The sequence below is a fragment of the Seriola lalandi genome, unplaced genomic scaffold, assembly GCF_002814215.2.
Source record: "Seriola lalandi dorsalis isolate HSWRI2012SDOR001 ecotype SW California unplaced genomic scaffold, Sedor1 jcf7180002055008, whole genome shotgun sequence".
NCBI lineage: Eukaryota > Metazoa > Chordata > Actinopteri > Carangiformes > Carangidae > Seriola > Seriola lalandi.
In genome coordinates this window covers 3665840-3674219 of record NW_019525551.1, presented here as the reverse complement: position 1 = coordinate 3674219, position 8380 = coordinate 3665840, and the positions used below count along the sequence as shown (strand labels likewise).

The 8380-nt window shown below is 42.4% G+C and overlaps 1 protein-coding gene across 2 annotated transcripts in view; it reads left to right on the top strand.

The window, feature by feature from the left end:
- Positions 1–1615: 1615 nt before the first annotated feature.
- The window catches only part of has3 (hyaluronan synthase 3), a 21202-nt gene continuing 14437 nt past the window's right edge, over positions 1616–8380 (top strand). Inside the window, exons 1-2 of one of the 2 annotated variants that reach the window (XM_023397325.2) lie at positions 1616–1723; positions 1858–2011. The gene's annotated coding sequence lies outside the window, so the exon portion shown is untranslated. The other variant, XM_087171518.1, reaches the window with a different exon arrangement.

Sequence of the window (8380 nt, the reverse complement as noted above, 5' to 3'; positions counted from 1 at the left end):
AATGTGAATTACTGTTGTGAAATTCCTGCAACTGTCTTACCCAGGATGCACTGCCCAATTCAAACAGCTTATTACTGATCACATATCAGCCAAGCAAGAAAACAGTTAAAGCTCCATATTTGACACTTCTTCTGTGTTTTATTTGACATGTTGATCCATAAGAAGAAAATCCAAGTCCTGCAAGGTTGGATGGTGGGTCCAGGTGGGCGGGGCTTGGGCTACAGGTGAGAGCGGTGACTGCTTTTTTAGTGACATCACAAAGTTCCAGAAGTCCTGACGGCTGGTTTTAAGGCTCAGTTTCTGAATACAGGCTGTGTGCATTTCTCTGTGGACTGAGGCTTTGATACTTTCACAGTATTAATATAGAACCTAGTCCTGATCTATAATCACACAGCACATGGACATCTACCTTTAGACTATATGGGACCTTTAAGACAACAGTGTTGTCTTAACTATATAAAAGTGGCTCAATTCCAGTTCCAAAGAAACATCTTATTTTGGTGTATTTCAGGCTTAAAGGAGCACTCCACAGATTTGAAATTTTAAAGTCACCTTGCTAGTCACTGCAAGTGCTATTTAGCCTGGAGACACAGTTGTACCAAGTCCTCTGTCACTCTGGAGGAGCTTTGCCAAGTGTAAGAAAAAAAACCTGCCTTATGGGCACGTTACAGAAATGTTATCCAAGAGACTGTGGAGGTTGACGTCCTGCTGTGAGAAATCAGACAATAAAAACACATATTCAGCAGTGTCTGTGTTTGTGTGAGGGGACATGAGAAAACGCTTCAGCTGAGCAGTGCTGCAATGTGACGGAAACAAAGAGAAGGTAGTTTGATGTGAAGCTGGATGACAAAAAATGTCTTTCTAATGACTGAGAGGAGACAGGCGAGAGGTAATAACAGTTACTGAGATCCACCTTCCACTGTAGGTCAAGTTACACTGTGTGTCAGGACCAGCTGAGGACGCTCCCCTGGACAGTGTCCTGCATTAAGACTCAAACTGCTCCCGGATTGATAGAATTTTCCAAACTGCGACCGAACTGTAGAAGTTATGTCGAAATACTGCCTTTTAAAAAATAAGTAAAATTTTTCAGTCCCAAGCCGTATGATGATTCATGAATTTTTATAATAATATTTAATAATTAACCTTATTAATTATTATAATTATAATTATAATTAACCTAGCACTTTTCTAGATCCACGTTACAAAGTGCTTTACACAAAGCAGCAAAATTACACATGCAGGTCGTATAAGGCAACAAGCAAATCAGAAATACAGTTAAAATGTATTAGTATTATATTAGAGTCCATTGTAGGAATTGATAAATGTGACAAATTCTCTTAACTTACTGTTGTGCATGTTTAAGAATAACTTTACATATGTAAAATGTAAGTCACTGCAAGAGTTAAATGTTAATGCAGAATTTCTTGAACCCCTTGAGTCAACCCATACACAAATTAAATATCTGTGTAATGAGAAAAACTGTTTTCCCCCATTTTGTGTAATGTTTTCTTTTAATCGGACTGGATGTTCTGAGTAACAAATCGTATGAACTAATCTCCGCAAATAAATATACACTTAATGATTAAGCAAGATAAACATACTTTGTACCCTGGATGAAATTTGAACTGTGTGCTTAAACATGTGTATTTGATAGTCACTGTATAAAAGAGCTAAGTTAGAGATTGAAGGGTGTCCAGACTCTTGATACCTATTTGGCCAAATAGTAATGTGTTGATCTTTGCCTCTGTTTATGATCATTGTGTTGATTGCTGGTTGTTCATTTTAATTTGACATATTGTTCAGTAATAAATCCTTGATTCTCGACAGACTCATTGTTGTCTGCTTTCCTCACCTTAGAGCAAAATTGCCTCTACAAACTTGGCGACGAGGATGGGATCAGACACGTGATCTGGACTCCGCCGGACGGACAGCCAAAGACTGGACCATCCACTGAGACCTCCATCCCGCGGAGCCTGGATCGCCGATCTGATCCAACGGACAACCACGTGCGGTGAGGATATTCAGTGATCTAACTTAGCTAAAAGTAGTTTAGGAATCATCTCACAACTAAGAGAAAGTTGTTGGCAGACGTGCCATGGTTATAGCTGTAGTATTTCCTGGGTTTGTATGCGTCTGGTGACTTAGATTCATTGATGCACACCTTTGGTTATACAAAGAAGACAGATAACTAGAGATTGGCAGCGGTCAGAGTAAAGGCGAGACAGGTGCAGCCATGGAGAACCTACCATCACTGTGTAAATTCATGAATGAACGGTATCCTGGTAGTTTAACCCAGTTCCAGAAGTGGTCTGAGCTAGGATTTCCCTCTAAAGGCAGTTTTAGTGAAAATCAATTGGAACAGTTAAAGACACAATTGCGAAAGTTGGAGTTTATGAGTCCAGCCCAGCACTCCGCCTTGATTGGAAGGCTTTTGGAATGTGGAAAGATGAGGCGAAGAGAAGGGAAAGACAGAGAACTGAAAGGTTCAATGCGCTAAAATCTGGAAAGCTTATGGAAATCCCTGATATTAACAATACTCTCTATCCTCCTCTTTCTGAGACTCTGAGGAACCCAACGTGCCTGGATCTGGACTCCGCTCCACCAATTCCTCCTCCCTATTTACAACCGGCACCAGCGTAATCGCCTGTCAGTACCCGCCGCCGAGCCCAGCTGAGACTCAAAGCAAAGGATACATCTTCCCTTCCAGTCACCCCCATATCCCCTGCCATCACTATGCCAATGGTCGAGGTGTCTGGAGTGAAGGGTCCGATCCTGGTGTTCAGACCCTGGTCAGATGCAGAAGTGGCAGAGGCCATGTCATACATCTGCAGCCACGAAGATAATCTCACTAAGTGGGAGACTGACTTTGTACAGTTTATCAAAGAATACAGGCCCACCATGTTGGAATTACGACGCCTGATGAGCAAATCTCTAGGTAATGATTACAACAAGGTTCAAAGTGTGTTTACACCAGCGAGAATGGCCTGCCGTCTGATGAATCCAGACTTTGAAGGGAAAGAAAATGCTGACTTTATCGACTCTGTGAAGAAGCTCATTGAAATGGTCCAAGAGAAATTCCTTCAGAGACTGAATCTGTCTGCTATCACCTCCATGACGCAAGGGCCGCAAGAGACATGCAGTTCGTTCTTAGCACGTCTAACGTCAGCCTTTGATGGTCACAGTGGCCTTACCAGACCTGACTTCATGGGTATTGAACCGCCCGACCCCCTATGAAGTTCATTTGAAAGAACACTTTTTGAGTCGAATGAGACCAGAGATAGTGCAGATGGTGAGGAAGTCTTGTGTCACCTGGAAAACCTGTCCACTTCCGTCCATCCTGCAGCATGCAGAGCATGCGGAGGAACAGCTTCAGAGAAAAGATGATCAAAAGAAACAAAGCAGACAGAAGAAACTGGAATATGTGCAACTGGCCATGTTCAATGCGTGTAAACCACCCGCCCAGAACCTTTCCAACACCGACCGAGGGGAATCAGAGGCAGGGGGAGAGGGAGAGGGAGAAGACGGGAGGGAGAGCGCATGTCGCTGCTGCGGGAGTCGCGGGCACTGGCAGGCGGAATGTCCTGAGAGGCCGAGACCGACCTTTTCCAGGGTCTCATTGAGGAGAAGTGGGGGCTCTGGAGGGGCGGACTCCGGAGACAGGGCACCATTCTTCAGAACCGCAAGTAAACCACCCTACACCCGCTCAGTTAAAATTCACTATGTATTTTAATAGTAAAGGTTATGAGAAATTTCCAGAGCTAACCCTTACGGTTTCAAATTACCTGGTAAAATTCTTGGTAGACTCAGGCGCTACGTACTCAGTGTCACAAACAGATGCCAAAAAAGAGTGGAAGGTCATGTGTAACCGTAGGGTCTAGTGGTGTCCCTATTTTCGGGAGATGGCTCTGTCCCGTTGCGATGTGAATTGGATGATCAGATGATTGTGTTGATTGCCGGTTGTTCATTTTAATTTGACATATTGTTCAGTAATAAATCTTTGACTCATTGTTGTCTGCTTTCCTCACCTTAGAGCAAAATTGGCTCTACAATGTGCAGATGTTGAATTTCCTTATGTGAAATATATTTACCTATAAAATAAAAACATTTAAAATTATACATAAAACCTGTTAGAAATAGGAACAGTTTCATGCATTGACATACATGTCTAGCCCATATGAATATGTATGTTTATGTTTGTATTTACATATGTTACATGAATATATATCCATCCCAAAGCCTGTCAAAATATATTGATACATTGATATTATGTACAGCAGGGTCCAAAAGTGGAGACCACTTTCCCAGAATAGGAAGATAGACATTAAAATGAATAAGAAATCAGTAAGAAAAGCGTAGAGAATTTTTGTGTTTGTTATTTTAATATAAATTAAATATATATTGTTAACAGATATGCTTGCAATATGTTATACCATATAAAAAGTCATATATATTAAAATACAGTATGTTACAAACTTTTATAGAGAGGATGCATATATGTGATAATAATATATCCCCCTATAGTTAACATATATGGCGACATCACTCTTGTATCACTCATATATATATGTTACATTTCTGTATGGGTAAGTGCAGGTTTCTACTTTAGATCTCACAGGTTCACCTGAGCTATTTTGGTTTTCTACACAAACCTTTTTCAGAGCTGCAGTTGCATTTTCACGTCTTTGAAAACACTGTGGCAGCAGTGGATTTATCTTTGGCATATATGAACTCTAACATGCAGCAGAAAGTGGGCAATAGCTGGGCTGCTCTGTGTAAACAAGGCCAAATGGTTTCCAGCAAAAGGTTTGAACAGAGTCAGGCTTAAGGCTGGCAGACATTCCTTCCTTTGTCTCATCCATTGGGCAATCGGCGAACAGCGTATGAAGCATGACCTTCTCCGGCTCTGCCTCTGTGTGAACGTACAGCGGGCAAACACATGGAGCTTCAGCCTTCGCAGTCCATGGATATTTTCTCCCACAGGGAGTCACGGTATCACCATGGCGGGCGGGGCCCAGATGCAGGCTCTTTCATCACGGTGGCAGATTTAGGCCTCTGCTCATGCAGCAGCGTTGGCTCTCGAGTCACACCTGTGTTTACACTGAAGGTTGTGTTGTGTGTCAGTGAAGCTCCGGCCTGCTGATTTCTAAAGAATAGATTTATTATTTTTCAAGTCATAAAGTTCCTTCATTGTGTTTCCCCCAAACAGTGTTTCTTATTGAGCTGCAGTGGAGGGGCAGTAATAAAAAAAAAAAGGGGGGGGATTTTATATTAAAAAGACTATAACTCTCAAACAACTGAAGCCTCATATGAGCTTCAGGGAAACTTAAGAACACACTTTGAACAGAATGACGGCTACAGACAACTGTGAACCTGTCCTTTACAGATTTGTAACATAAGTGGTTGCAGTTTATTTCCACAGAAAGTGTGTTTCTTGTTACTGGATTGAACCTGTTTTCAGGTGAGTAAAATCTAAATCACAAAGGCCTGAACTGGAGTGAAGTAAAAGAGAGCTGGGAGTTGACTGCAGCACTTAAAGCGCATACCTTCAGGGGATGCTTACAGTTTATGGTGGAAAAGCTTTTAAATTGACTGGACTGTATTTGAGATTGAGGCTTTGTGCAGTTACTTTGGATACAGCGAATGACAGTGATGCTCTGGTGAACCTGTACTGTTGTTACGATATATGAAGATACTACAAATGGAGAACTAAATCAGTTTTACACAAACACTTTGCAGCTTTGTGGTTGTAGTTTTTTGAATGAGAAGAAACACCAGAACGAGAGGCTTTAAACACAGAGTCACTGATTTTGGTTTAGTGTTTTTAGTGCCACAGATTCTCCAGATCTTCCTTAAATGAAGCTCAGTGTAAGCTCAATCAGGAAGAGTTTCACATTCACACTTCTCTCTCGCTCTCTCCCTTCCTCACCCCAATTCTTGTAATCAGCTGACTTAGGTGTTTTCCGTAACCAAGCCGATCTCGCCACGATCCCTACCAGCCAATCGCGTTGTCGTTTTGTCAAACTCTCTTCTCCAACATTACCATAGTGATGGTCCATCGTGATCTGTGAAGCCTTTTAGCATCATTTATCTCATTGTTTCAGTTTTATCATTTAGTTCAGTCTCATCAGTGTCTCTTACATCAGCTGTCATTAAACCACTGCGCACCACCTCCCCAACACCGAGCAGCAACTAGCAGGTGAACACGTGGAAGCAGGTGGTTATACACCTGAATAAGGTGATAGTTTGTCAGTGTTGTGTTCAGCTTGTTGCGACCGAATGGCCAAAATCATTGAAGTTACAGCAATTAAATGAAGGGTTTTGTAGCCAAAAACACCACCTACTACTACACACCTGAGCTCACTTTGGATGCACAGTACAGATGTGTTTTTTTTATACAATTATTTTCTGTGAAAAGAGGCAGCAGAAGACTGCAGCTCAACTTGACACTACTCCTGCCTGCACAGCTCTCATTATAGTGAAGGTGAAGAGAGCGACTGTGCCTCTGACATTGTCTGTTAAGAGGATATTGAAGCGTTCTCTGTGTCATACAGGGTTTTACCATCAGCTTTGTCATCTACAATAGTAACAATAAAGAGTTAAAAAACGCTAAATGAAATGCTAATACATACAGTGGATCAGAGATTTTAATGAACTCAGCATTTTGACCAAGGTCATCCCTGCTTTGACACAGCTGGGCGTCCTGACATCCACAGCGAGAGTGAACTCTGCAGTAAATTATGATGAAGAAAGACAAATTCTTTTACATTCCTACGTTTTGAATGAAATCAAACGTGAGATAAATTGTGTTACTGTTGGATTTCAGCAACAAACCACTTGAGTAATGTAGCAAACATCAACCATCTGCAATCTCAGGACCCAAAAGCTTTGTGCACATTCACATCCTCAGCCTTAGTCTCAAAATATATTTTAACAGCGCAGATTTGAAAGGACTTTTATTGGTTCATAACGGGAAAAAAAACCACATTTCTCACATAACTCTTGTGACATTGAACCGTGCAGGTGAAGTCGTTGTTAGGATATTCATCACAGATTTCTGCCTCCACCCCAACAGGATGGAGGTGAATGAGTTTTGTTTCCATACATTGACAAAATGAGAAAAATCAGGTTATGATATAGGTTGGTACAGAGTCTGAGGAGTCTTTGTATAGAATGATGCTGAATGATTTAACTCTGGAAGTCGTCAACAAACCAGATTTTACACATTAAGCTCATTTTAAATGTCATGAGAACTACTAACCTGTGAAAACAAAAAAACACCCTCATAATTCAGTTTAGGGTTGAAGACTACAGACTTTTAACAGAAAGCAGTGACGTCCGTGTTTCCCGTTGTCGACCCGTTGACTGGAAATAAATTGACCTCAAAAGAGAAACACACGAGCACATGAGGCGATTCTTTTGTTTTTGGTCTCTGGAGTGGACAGAAAGTGTCAGTGTCACAAACTAAGGCTGACAGTTTCAGAGAATTTGGAAATTACCATCAGAGAGGGTCTAAACGTAGAACTACACCTCTCTGGGCTGCATGCAGGTAAACATACACAGGTGTCATTCAAGACGTGTTTGGTTTCTTTTACAGTGCGACTGGGGGCACGGTGTGTGTGTGTGTGTCCACCGGGAAGCATGCAGTGTCAAGAAAATCCAGTGACAATGTAAACAAGCCACTACATCCGTGGATTAATCAGTGCAAATGTAAGTGCAGTTTTCAAATGTAACATTCCCCACTGGCGAACACTTCCTGTTTTACTCCTTTAAGATACCAGTTTTCCCGTGTTTCAGCCATGGTTAGCTTTCAGTGAGTGTTTGAGAAAATCCTCCTGCAGTTAACTCTGGTGGTCTGTCTCAAAGCCTTTAATATGGTCAGTTTACCCTTTGTGAGGGGGTGGGGGTGGGGGGGAGTGAGCTGAAGCCATGAGAGGTTAGTTACAGTAATTACTATATCTCACCATGTGTCACAGTCAGGGAGCCCGAGGGGCAGCTGTTAGGCGTCTGTGAGTCACTTCAGTGTTATTTCCTTACGGGAGTTTGTTTTAAATCCAATGCTTTCTATTACCTGACTTGAATGAAATGTGTTTGAGTGGTTTTGGCAGCCGTATATCGATTCTCAGGCACACTGCAATTTGTCTCCGGCTGCCAGCCCAGCGTGGTCATGGAACCTGCAGGATGTCAGCAGCTCAGCCGTGGAGCAGGAGAGGAGAGGGAGGGAGGGTAGGTAAATAAGCCCATAAAGGATGCTTTGAGTCAGGCGGAGAGAGAGGAGGAGAGGGGGCTCCGGTCAAACAGTCCCCAGGCTTGTTGGAGACTGCTGGCTGCATTGCAGAGAGATAGGGAGCTAGCCGGGGTGTTCAGGGAGGGGAGGGGAGGG